General features: G+C 33.6%; 1 protein-coding gene across 2 annotated transcripts in view; it reads right to left on the reverse strand.

Moving 5' to 3' along the window:
• LOC106793613 (solute carrier organic anion transporter family member 3A1) overlaps positions 1-14,170 on the reverse strand; it is an 86,166-nt gene that overhangs the window by 55,021 nt on the left and 16,975 nt on the right. The gene's annotated exons all lie outside the window — the stretch shown is intronic.

Raw genomic sequence — 14,170 nt, forward strand, 5'->3', positions numbered from 1 at the left:
AGCCGACCGTTTGCCGGAGCAGGCGCGAAACGAACGAAACCGAAACTCAAACTCAGCTTTCGCCTCCTTCGTCTTCGCTTTTCTCTTTCTCTCCCTCTCTTCCCTCTTTCTCCCTCTCTTTCTCTTTCTCTTTCGTAGGGAGTAAAGCGCTCGCGCGCACGCTCGAGAAAGCCCTCCCCCTTTCAAACCTCCTCCGAAACTGGTCGGAGATGCTCCACTCTGCTCTCACTCGTTTCGGCACTGTAATCGACTGTCCGTACTCCTTCTTCTCACCCTCCTTCTTTCTTTCTTTCTTTCTTTCTTTCTTTCTTCCTTCCTTTCTTTCTTTCTTTCTTTCTTTCCTGGTTTACCCTTCCACATTGCACAAAAGGCTCATCTCCAAGATGCTCGTCCTTCTAACCGACCAACTTTTATTCTAGAGTATTCTCTAATACCTACCCCCCTTTTTCTTTTTCTTTTTCTTTTTCTCTTTGCGTTTCGTTTGCAACGTTCAAAACGCATTATATTATCATTGGATATTTATTCGTTACGTACGTTTACGTTGAAGATTAGATCGTTTATGTCCGATATTAATCGATAATAATCGTCGATCACATGATATGTTTTATTATGATTATTTAAAAAAATTGTGCGAGAATAATAGTATTAAATTTGTTCTCGGTTATGTAAGTTTGTAAGAGAATGAAAATTGATTGGAAATGAATGAACGAAGTCCTTTTAATAATGTGAACAAATATTTGAAATCGAAAGTATCTTCCCGCGCTCGAATGAAGAGGTCGCGCTCGATCTCTCGAATGCCAGGAGAATTCAATTTTCGTAATTCGTCGATATTGTCCTTTGCGGTAAAGAACGTCGTCTATTTTCTTTCAACCGCAAGAAAAATTTGTCTTCTCGAAAACTCGACGTTATTCTGTCATCGCCGTCATCGTCATCGTTGTCGTCTTTGTTATCGTCGTAGTTCTCGTCGTTTTTGTCAAGATTTCCGCTTTAGAAACGTGGCATCTAATTACTCGTGGTTTTCTCGAAATAATAATTAAAAAAAAAAGAAAATGAAAAGAAACAAAAAAATAAATACGTATGCACGTAATTAATTAATTGTAAGTAATAAAAAATTAGTAATAAAAAGCTCTGTAGAAATTAGTTCGAAAAATGTTGTCGTTCAACATCAACGAGAAAGAGAGAGAGAGAGAGAATTTATTCGTAAAGATCTTGATCTAGAGAAGGAGAGATATAAAATGAAAAGAAATAATACACCAGTTCCCATGCGTGTGTAAAGGCAGTTAACAAGCTGTGAACATTTAACAATTATGCGGGGTTTGACGTACGATAAACTCTTACATATCACGATCTACCTACAGATATACATATGTATACATATTTTTGAAGATTGACGCTACGAGGAGAGATACTCGAACGATTACGTCTCTCGAGGTGATCGATAAGTGCCGTAGAGATCGTATACTAACCGTAATCCCGTCATGCTTGTACTTTCATCGATGTCGACGGAACTACAACTTTCACGATTACTTCAGACTCCGTGCGTTCCGTCGTGTACCCACTTAAGAACGTTGCCGCGAATAGAAATCTTATTAAAACCTGATTCGATATCTACGAAATCCTATTGATCTTATTTTATCGATCAAAACTCGACATTATTGGATCATTTTTACAATTTATTCATCTATCAATGTCACGCATCGTAAACATGCAATTATTTAAGCCTATATTAATGTACTATTGCTCGAATAAAAGAAATTGATTTACATCATCTCTCGATCAAAGTTATATTAATTTTAAGATCTCGTGAATGGATAGCAACTCATACTAATCAAAAAAGACAAGGAAATTAATTTCGTTAAAATTTCTTAAGGATTAATAATATTTCAATAATATTTATACTGTACATACTAAACAGATCTCCGTTTCTTTCTATATTACAAAAAAAAATTAATCAAATAATGAGAAATTAATTGGTAGGTAATAATTTTACAAATCCCGTGACCAAATGGACGGATAAAAATGAAAAATACATTTTCTTCAATTTTGAATAATATTCGTAATCCACATACTTAAGTAAGACATGCTAATAATATTTTTAAAAAGGGGGAAAAAGAAAAAGGAAAAATTAAAATTAAGCTCATTGGTAAAAATGTTCACGAAAGTTTCGAACGAGTAGTAGTCAGGCAGCACCGAAAATATCTAAAGAAGGAAATGAAGACGGAACGGAAAGTGTTTCGCGTAAATGTTTTTGCGATTCCGATTATTATTCGTTTCTCGTCGAGTCGTCGCGATACGTATACGCATGTACAACGAATACATACTTATACACAGGTAAGTACATCCTGAAACGCGTATCACTGAAGACGTGCTTGCGTTACGGGAAGCCAGGGATGAAGAAGAGGAGAAGAACGAAGAGAAGGGAAATAGGAGGGGGAAAGGGAGAGGGGGAAAGAAGAGTGGAGAGGAGAGGAGAGAAGAGGAGAAGAGAGGAAAAGGAGGAGAAGGAGGAGGAGGAGGAAGAGGAAGAAGAGAGGACGTAATAGGACGTACACTACGCGGTTAGTCTCGCCAACGAAGAGCAAGCAGACTTCAAGATGAAGACGATCGAAGAGTCAAAGGTACCGTTAGACGAACACCGTCGTCAGAATCTTCTATTGGCCGACGAACGGAACCCTCTGAATTAAAATCCGACCTTTTCGAATTCTCACAAATGGATGAGATAACAAAAGTTATATTTTTTTTATGAAAAAAGAAAACAATTTCCGCATTCAATTCCAACGATTTTCTAACGAATTGAAAGAATTTTGGATACTTGGTACTAACTGAAATAAAATCTGGAAAGATCAGATTCTAACGAGTTGATAGGATAAGAAAAAAGAAATATGTTTTCTACAAAAAATGATACATACACAATTCTAACGACTTACAATAAATTTCTCGTACACGGGATCGTGTATTCCAAATGAAATCTGATGCTTGAAATTTTATATGACAAATGGAACAATCTGAATATAAATCTAATCCTTTCGAACTCTGATAGGTAGATGGAATTAAAAAAGAATATTCCTATTTTTTACAGAACCAATTGTTACATGAAATTCTAACAATTTTATAAAAAAAAAAACGTGATCAATTTCGCTTATCCTTGGAATCTTCCACTTCTAATCATTTTTTCTATTATTATTATTACTACTATTACAGAATTCGTAATCTTCGAGAGCAACGATTGCAGTAAACGGTTGCTTGTTCTTTAGAATTCGTAGAGAAAAAAAAAATAATAGTTAAACTAGATAAAGACGAATAAAATCGATGTATCTACACGGAAGTCGTAGACGCGATCGATGAAAGGTAAGGCTTCAAAGTACGAAATAGTTTCACGTTTTGGCATCGTACGAGATCACGTATAACGTTGTACGCGTAGTAAGTTTAAAGACTGCTTCGTGTCTGGCGAAATCGATGAATCGATAATATTGTAAAACATTTCCCTCTTCCTTCTTCCGTCGATACGATTATGTTGATATTTTTTATCCACAAATTTCTATCGGTATATAGCATAAAATTGTAATACTTGTAAAGATCGAAAAGCGATGAAATAAATGGTCTTAACAAAAAGAGAAAAAAAATTAATTGGGGAAAAAAAACAAATGAATTAAATATATAAAAATATATATATAAGGCATAATAATAATTAAATACTTCTTTGAGATACCTATTAATTAAGAACACTCCAAATTATACGCTCGTATATATGCATATATGTAATTACGTTATTAATTACACCTTGGTATTGTTTCAAAGTCGATGTCAATATCCGCAAAGGTATTGCGTATAACAATCTTTTTTATTTTTATTCCTATTATATTTTTTTTTCTTTCCCGCCGTTTAAATTCTCCTTTCTTTTTTCTTTCTCGAACCGCAATGCAGCACTTGTTCCAACAGTTAGAATAGTAACATTATCATAAATGAAAGGATCTTGGTGCTTGGTTCTATGGCGAATGTAGATTGACCTTCGATAGAGCAATCCGACCTTGGACACCCCGCATAGGAATCAATAGAACGACGGTAAGGATAGTCGCGTTCTCTCATAAGTGAAAGGATAACGAGGTCTATCCGTGTCTCTCGGTAACTCTCTCGACTCGTAATCTTTACAACGGGACATGGGATACTGTCAACATCCGAAGGGATGAAATCATCTTCCATTTACTCTACTAATCTAAAAAAGAACAATTCATTTTCTTATACTACAATCGATGTCGTATCGACATAATTATGTGATCAATATCTATAAATTTTAATTCAATTACAGAAATATCTATATATATATATATACATTTATTCTAATCCAAACTATATATATTGTATTTGTAAAATTTAATTTTTGTAATAATTAAGATAAATATTTTAAATAAATGTAAAGTATTATATGGGATATATATAGAGAAAGTATTATTATATAATACTTTAATAATATATTATACACCCACACATAATTATTAAATATTATATTAATATTATATAATTTATTATATTTTTACACAAATTTATGTAGGATGAACTGAAAAATTTTAATCCTAATATAAAAAAATAATTGTTATCGAGATCAAACTGACTTTTATTTTTCGGTATAGTTTCAAAAATCTTTTAGAAAAGAATAGGCTCATTAATTTTCTACCCACCCTCATATGGTTGAACTTATTTTTTATTTTTATTAGTTATTTGATCAGGAAAAAATGTCAAGAGAGTTTTCCCTTGTCATCTTGTCTTTCAAAAATCTCATATTTCACATTCTGCTTCAACTTTTTTTTTCAAAAATAAAGAATTTATACATTTAAATTCGTTAGGGATATAGATATTAGACATATGTTGCAAGACATTAAATTTCAAAGATTGGATGTCAGTCAATGGTCCACATTTAAAACGTCCTCTACAAACAGTCAAATACTTAACCATCTATTTCGGCACGAAACAAAAAGACTTTTCACAAAATATGGAAAACATATGTTTACAGAAAAAATTCTGGAATAAATGACTAGTGAAGAAATTTCAAAAAAATAATGGCACTTCAAACCTACTCATAAAATTATCTGGCGATCGAAACTGTAGAGAAAATAAAACTTTTTAACCCTTTTTTTGTAATACTAAATTTTTCAACCCTCCTTGTGGTAGGCTCAAAACTTTTCAACCCATCGTCGTTTATTAGGTTCAATACTTTCCTGCCTATCCATGTATTCTTTTTTAATAATTTCTTGTTTTTTTAATTAAACTGTAAAAAATTTATTTTTTCATGTTACTTGAAACGGACTGGCATATAAGAATACATGTGAAACTTTTCCTTTCCATTTCTTGGAAACGGTTAAACATTTGGTTTTACTGCTTGCACAGTGTATGGTCCTGATGGATCCCTACATCTGTGAAAATAAAAAAAAAAATCACTGGCCTGTTAACTGAGTTCTTCCTTTGTAAGTCTATACTAGCTGAAAACATCAGTTCTCTCTTCTAAAGAATTAGGGGGATGGAATCGTCACTGATTTGACAATTACTACATTCTAAAAATCTGAAACACTACCTACGCTACCATTAAAGGGAGAATTTTAACTATCTCCAAAATATCGATATAATTAGCGTACCCATTGAAGTAGAATTGCATTTCAATATCCATAGCAACGAATTGAACATTAACATTCTTTGCAATCAGTTGCATCTAACATTCTTATTTAAATTCTCACTCGTAGTAGTCGAACATAATCAATCATACGAGTTTATATTGGCTCGAAAATCATATGTAGTTTAAATATCGCAATATGTCCCACAAATTGAATTTGTACAAAAATCAAATATATATTTCCATAATAAAAATATAATATACTAAAATTGTTCATTATTTAAAATTATCATCAATATCATTTAAATAATTTAATAGACAATTGATTAAAACAAATTTGAATGATTACAATTCCGGAGTCGTTAGCAAACGTTAAGTTAGAATATAAATAGTGATAGGGTTCGTACGTGGAAGGCGATCGGTAATTGGATGATTAAAATAAAGGAAAAATGCGAATGCACGTTGATAAGAAAGAGAAAAGTTCTGTCGTCAAAGGGCAATGAAGGCAAATTAACGATGGAACGAGGAACGTCGCAGTGACACTGCATAGGCTTTACTCTGGCTCAACACAATATGTGGGCCAGACAACAATAATTGTTCGGCGTTTCCTGGTATATTATACCGCGTCTAATTGATACAGAGATGCCGCTGCTAATTCTACCACCGTCGTTGTTACTATCTTTAGCAGTGCCATTTACCCTACCAAAAGGAAACAACATGGAACTTAACAACTCTCCCTCACCCTTTCTCACTTTAATCTTATTCTCAAATTTATTTTATTTTTATTCCATAATTTATTCTAATTTTGTCTATATTCATTACATTATTTTTAGACGCAATATTTAATCCTTGGAACTACAAAATCTTTAAAAACAAAGCCCAAGTTTTACAGATATTTTATTTTTTATCAAATTTTAGAAATTAAATTTACTTTAATTATTACAACGAAAAAAAATGACAAGTCATTTGTGTGAATAGTATTGAAAATTATAAGACACAAATAGTCCCTCTTTTTAAATAATTTTCAATTTCAGGGCTAGTTTAAAATAATATTTTACCGTGTTTATTTAAATATTACAAAGATTGGACATTTGAATCATTTGTTTTTCTCTTCAAAGGGTTAATATTTGGTATGATTTGAATTGATGATATTAATATAAAAGTAATAAGAGTAATTTAGTGATGAAAGGAAATTGAATGAAAAGGCAGAAATCCTAATAGAAATAAATCAAGTATATATATATATATAAATATAAAGTTATATCGACAAAAGGGCAGAGCTGTCTATTTTATATTAGACAAGCGAATCGTTTCTCGCGTACAATTAATTTGTTTGTCGTTTAGTTAGAACGATGTTGTAGGTCTGAACGAGACGCGTTGTCGACTGGATAGAAAGAGAGAAAGAGAAAAAGAGAATGAAAAAGAGAGAGTGCATCTGTCACGATGCATCTAACTAAATTCGCACAATAGGGCTCTCCTTCGCATAGATCAGTGATCGCTCATAAAGTTACATTGCTTCTCTTTTATTCCAAAGTATCTCTTAACTCCCTGTAATGTACAGTTATTACGAATCAATATAATTTATTATAAATAAATTCTGTGTGTGTATATATATATATATATATATGTGTGTGTGTGTGTGTGTTCTGTTTTTATTCTTCTTTTATTATATTGTTTTAAAAATAATTAATATATATCAAAGAGATTTTTTTTTTTTTATCAAAATATATTGAAGCAGTCGTTTAGGGAACTAAAAGTGTCATACAATCGAGATAAATAGAGATACGTCACCGGAAACATCAATTCCCAGTTTAAAAGTCATCCACGAGGTGGATAAAAATAAGCAAGTTAACTCCGTACAAAAGGGGTGAATTTATCTTTCCGAATGAATTTAAAGATCTCACCTCGAGATGCGAACGATCCGTCTCTGTGGATTTTGTTTGCTTATTTTCACGCTTGCGAGTGGAGAGTATTTAACAGGCTCGTTACTTCTTCTCGAGATAACGAAAAGCCAAGATTTTCACCTTTGATAATGGGCCAAGCCTAATTCGTCGTACCTTTAACTCCAAGTCAAAAGGAATTTGAAAAAAAAAAAAAAAGAAAAAGAAAAAGAAAGAAATATAAAGATAGATAAAGATTGATTTAAAACAATTTTTAAATTATCCAGGAAAATGCATACATAATTTATTTATCTACATGTTGTTTACTTCAAATCAAAAAAGCAATCTCGAATGTGATAATTTACGTATGGAAGAACGTCATGGAAGTTTCTATTCATCGATAACAGGTTAAACTTTGCGAAAAAAATATATGTACATGTATATTTTTCTATACGTGTAAGTAAAATTTCCAGAGATCTTAGTTGTTCGAAGTTATTTATAATAACAGCATGACGATTAACGTTACGTCCACCTAACGAGAATGAGATCCGAGCTCGTTTTATTCGTATTCTTTGATGTTTATTTTCCAGCAGAAACTCAGCCCTTCCCTTACGTCAAGCCACATTCTTTTAGAGATAACATCTTTGCGAATCCCGCAGGCTTGACATAAAAATGAATCGCTTGAGAGCACCGCCATCTTGGAAAGCTTTTATGCATATCTTTATAACATTTACGAAAGTTCTTTTATTCTTAATTATTAAATTCAATACATTTTATTTTTAAGTTATTCGAATATATGCATACACTAAATGAAAAATAAAAATTGTTATTACATTCTTTTTTTCATTTTTTTTCAAGTATTACTTCGTCACGAAAGTATCTTGCTTTCTCGTAGTAAGTTTTCCATGCACAATATTTCGTGTGTGTTATTCTTCTCCTTATTACCTTTTTTCTATACTGTATATTATTCAGTAATAAAATATAAAATAACAAATATTTTGCATGTAAAATTACTAATGTAAGAAAAAGAAAGAAATTTTTGAGACAATCCAATGCATTGTTTATTACGTTATTTAGAAAGTAATTTTGTTTTTCGTACAGAGTACGAGTATTAATGCAATACAAACGAGAAAACAATCATGTACCATTTACGGAGAAGATATATTAAATAAATACCAGTGTCAAAATTGATTTCCGAAATTTCGTTCCGGTAATTTCGATTTGAAAGATGCACCACATTCAGTTGAAGCTAATTACGACAAAAAAATTACATATTTATACAATATATATCTAACAATCACGTTCCTCGACATTAACTCAAATATTTTATACATTATTAAATACACTTAATTGCTTATTTTTTTTTTAAATAATAAAAATTATTTGAACCTGTATAGACATAATGAAAAGAAAATATTCTTCTTACAATTTCAATTTCGTTTGTTCCAAGTATAAATGCATATATGCATGCATTTGTCTACATATGTATGTGTATTTATATAACGAGTATATTCCTCGAGCCGTTAAAGTCAATCTGGGTGGATGTCGCGGTGTCGATTGGTCAAAGTGCCGGAGGCGTCGCGCGTTCCGATAAAAGGCGTGAAACGCATTTGCATCGATATCTGGGCCAGAGCGTCTCGTTACCCAATGAAGTCGTTAGGTCCAGCCGGTCTGCCTAATGACGATTCATCGTTGTTGGATCGTTCCTTGGTTCAACGCACTTGCTCGATTCTCCAAGAATGATAAAGTGCATTTGCTAACGTGCAAAACGATGCACATTTGAATTACTCTTATATGAATTCGATGGATTGAAAAATTTGTCGCGAGTATAACTCTGTCCTGAAAATCCTTGTGCATTCCAATGATTAAATTTGAAAAACATTATGAAAAATTAATTGTTATATACAAATTTCATGCGGATAAACGTTTGCGAATATTTGCCAAATGTTTTTTACCGTTAATTTTTTTTTTGTTATTCTACCAAGATAGAAATAAAAAAATTTAATAACAGGATGAGGAGGATGATGTTGAAGAAAGAATATACGTAATTTGTAAACGTTTTTAATTTGAGAAGATGACTCGGCCAAATTTCGTTGTCCGGTAATATAGGACACGCGATATTAGATAGATCTAACTAATTTGACGTAAGGGACGGTAGAGATGTGACGCACGATAATATCAGTAACGCGTACGCCAACGGTAGGTCTCTCTATTGGAAAATTAGATCCAATCTAATGCGGTGAACAGAACGGAGAGTCTCACGCTCGTAAGCACGAACAGAAACGACGAAATGCAAGCATAACTCGACCGAAGTGCTTCTCACGTAAGTGAGGATGTATATACAATGTTATACATATATAAGTAAAAGAGCGCGAAAGTTACTTTGCCCTTTATGATATAGCTAACGACGATGCAACAGAAACTATGAAAAATCTACGTCGATGCGACCTATCGAAACTGTTCGAGAAAGTTACCTCTAACCCGAAAACTATATTTCACATACGGGGTAACCTTTAGATCGATATAATAATACTAATCATAATTATTTCAATATGCATCCGAAGAATATAAAATAAAACGATAATTGTTAATTATTGTGACCTTTACTTATATAAAGGTAACATAATTTATATATATATGTATATATATCGTTGGCCCTAACTCAATATATTTCGTCTGCCCCTTCCAAGAAGGCAATTATGCTTAAATTAGTAAATTAGACGTTGCTTGACTCTTCGCATTGTCGAAACTGGATTGGAATCTGTATGATCCACTCGACTCGTTCTCAGGCCACAATGTCCTTACTTACGAGCTCTACCTTCGAACGATCGCGAATGATCGCGAAAGGTCATTAAGGTCGACGTCGTCGTCGTCGTCAATCATAGGAACCTTTTTGTTTCTTTTCTTTTATTTTATTTTATTTTTTTTTTTTTAATCATTTTTCTTTTCTTTTCTAAATCAATCGTATCGATTAGTGCAATTAAATTCGAGTCGAATTAAACTAAGATGATGAGATACAATTTATATTAAAGAAATAAAATCATAAAAGAATAATACGAAGGGTAAGTACGCGTATGCGTGTATTCGAGAAAACGAGATTTCGTATCTTTGAACGACGAGACGATGCACATAGTATGCACGTCTTCTTCTTCTTCTTCTTCTTCTACTTCATAACTGCCACTTTGAAAAAATTCGATAAAGAAAGAAAGAAAGAAAGAGAGAAAGATATAGAATAAAAAGAGACGAAGATAGTCGTCGGTCGTTTCGAATTGTACGAAATACGTCGGATTCGAACGATCCGGTCGAGCCGGAATGACCTCGTTTCGCAATAGCCGCGAGACGAGAAGCGACGACAAAAGACATCGGTGAAGAGGAATAAAAGAGGGAATAAGAAGAATAGGAAGATCGTTGATACGAGTACGAATACATATATACATACGCAAGATGCATACGCATTGGTTGTTATCGATTACCAACTGTGCCGATCGAAATGCAATCGTATGCGAATACGAGTGTTAGGTAACTCATTGTGTTCTGTGTGCCGATTTGTAAAATACGAACAGAAAGAGAGAGAGAGAAATAAAAAAAAATGAGCGAAATAAAAAGGGAGGGAAAGGGTGGTAGAGGGGTGGTATAGGGGTGGAGGGGGGACTAGGAGTCGTATCTTTTCACCTTATTTTTGAGAGTTTCTCGCTTCGAGCTCGCTGAATTATTGATGAGAGCGAACGATCGGCAAAGCAAGCAAGCAAGCAAGTAACCAACCAACCAACCATCCAACCAAGCAAGCAAGCAAGCAGCAACCAACCAACCGGCAGACAGAATTCAGATATACGCGTCGTATGAACGCACACGAGTGCAGGAAAGACTCGTAGAACGAGCGGACGAGAGCGATTAATGCGAGCGACGATCGTCCGCTTTGACCGAAGTCCATCGAGGTCGCCGATTTTCGTACGAGATAGGCCACGCATGTGCGCTTTTCTGCTTCGATGAGCTTTACGAACGAGAATCGAATCTTTTTTTCTATCCCGAATGAAGAAAGAAACATCGAGAATCTTGAAGAAGATAAAAAGAAATTGAAACGAGATACAACGATATTGGACGATACTATTTAAAGAATAAGAAAAAGAACGATAAAAGAAATAAAAAGAAAACAAAAGGATACGCGTACGTATTTAACATTAAAGCTATAACACGTGATAGATCAAATGACCGTGTCCTGTAATAACGTAAAAAATTCAGTAAAAATCCATCAAATGTATATTATTCATTTCTAAATAAAAGAAAATATATTGTTCATTATATTCAATTGACTTAAATCTCATACATTCTACATTAATATAAATGGGAAAGCGATCATTTGACTGTTCACGACAGGAATAGGTATACATGAAGTGTCGGTAAGATTTTAGTGTTAAAGTAAATAATTATATTATAATATAAATCACATACGATCATAATGTTTTATTAATTTTTTAACTTAATCCATTGTCATGGTTATCGATGAATATATAAATTAGATAAAATCGAGTATCGATAGAAAGAAGAAAAAAAAAAATAAAGAAGAATTTAACGCGATCTTACTTAAATAAAAAATATATATAAGATTTATGTCACGAATCTTCATATGCCTATTATCGACAAGACCTGAATAATGATATTCGTTGACGTAATATTCCTTGTTCCACGTAACTATACGTATCCCATCAATTTCTCTTGACAAAACTCTGAAACGGAAGGAAGGTTTGTAAAAGGGGAGTCGTTCGTGACCTTGTCTCTTTGGCTACGTCCCCTATTTTTTTCCCCCATTCCTTGGATTAAATTCGAGATGTAAAAAACTCAAAACGAGCTACGGGTAACTCGATCCATTGGATTCGCAGCATTAATTCCGACGCAGATTCTCTCTCTCTCTCTCTCTCTCTCTTTTTTTTACATACATACATACATATATAGACAGAGAGTGAGAGTGAATGCAGAAGAGAAAGAAAGAGAAAGAGAGAGAGACGTGTGTAATACTCTCTCTCTCTCTGTTTATCCCTTCTTTGCCCTCTACGACATCCCATCTCGTCCCCACCCCCGCATCCTCATCATTTCGCGTGTGTTTTATGCTTGTGTTCATATACATGCGTCACATCGAATACTCCCAGACTCTTCCGTCCCTTTCTCACCCTTTATATATCTCTCCCCATCTTCTCTTCCTCTCGGAAGCTACAACGACGGAGTTCCTCCAACAACGGGCAGGATCTAAGCCTGCTTAGTCTAAACTGCCCTCAACGAAAGAGAATATATGGTTGAAGTAAAGGGTACTAACATTGCTATCGTATATTTGCTTTCCTCCAATAACCACAGAATTAAATCCTTTTTCGAGTAGTACATATGTATCTATTATCGTAACAATCATTTTTCTTTTTTTCTTTTCGGGCAAATATAAAATTAAGATATCGTAAAAGAAATTAAATAAAAATGTTTCAACGAAAGTATATTATTGTTTCTAGCGTGTATTCATTATTGACAAAAAAAAATGTATGTTATTTATACTAATTATCCAAAAAACTATTTAAGCTAATTCATAACAATGAATTATTTTTGATGGTATATGTATATACCTATTTATTATTTTATAAAAAAACGTGTATTTCTGTTTACGATAAATCAAAAAAAAAAAAAAGATCCGAATTCTCTGATATAAATTTTATTGATATTAAAGATAAATAAAAAGTTTCATAATTCTGACATGTTCAATACGATATCGTCATAAATCATAAAAGAGAAAGAGAGAGAGAGAGAGTAAATGCTCCTATAAAAAAGAAATGAGTTCATTCTTATATCAATGGGGAAAAATGCCACAATGAGAAAAACATAGGGCAGATTTATGTAAACGCGTTAATAACGTTGAATGCTTTTTCATCTTGTAAACGGAGCAATTCGAACGCTTTGGGAGTCTATCGTGATACGTTGGAACGAGGAGGGTTCTTACGAAAAAGGAAGACGTCGAAAAGAAAAGAAAAAGGAGTTGGAAAAAAGAAAGAAAGAGAAAGAGAGAGAGAGAGAGAGAGAGAGAGAGAGAGAGAGAGGATGGGATCGTCTCGAGAACGAATCCTGATGGTAAAGTCGAGAGAAGACTTTGGGCCATGCCCTCTTCCGGCGCGCCGCACGCCCGTGTCCTCGCTGAGATTAAACTGCCGATTGATGTGTATGTGTATCTGTGTAAACCAGAGTCTACATATATATATATATATATATATATATATATATATATATATATATATATATGACTATATACTGTACATATATATGATTTGTGTTTGGACGTGTATATGTAAACGTTATGTGTTTGTAATCGATGCGTTTGTGTGTAAGCCAATCTATATGTTTGTCCCTATGTATTTCTGTGCGAATATATGTTGTGTGGTGTAGGTGTATGTGTTGTACGCACTCCTCACCACGGCCACACCCCTCGTCGATATTTCTCCTTTACTCGGCACTGCCAAACTTCGAGGAATCGATACTCGTGTATCGCAGCACCGAATCAGCCGAACGCGCCTGTCTCTGCGTCGCAGTCTCGACGTGCCACGCCGCGCACATCCGTTTATGAAAAAGCAAACGCTTTGCAATGTCATTGCAAACGACGACGATGATGACGACGACGACAACAACAACTTAACTCAACTCAACTAAAAATCCCTTTCTT

This window comes from Polistes canadensis, unplaced genomic scaffold (assembly GCF_001313835.1).
Source record: "Polistes canadensis isolate GaletaPanama2010 unplaced genomic scaffold, ASM131383v1 scaffold_16, whole genome shotgun sequence".
NCBI lineage: Eukaryota > Metazoa > Arthropoda > Insecta > Hymenoptera > Vespidae > Polistes > Polistes canadensis.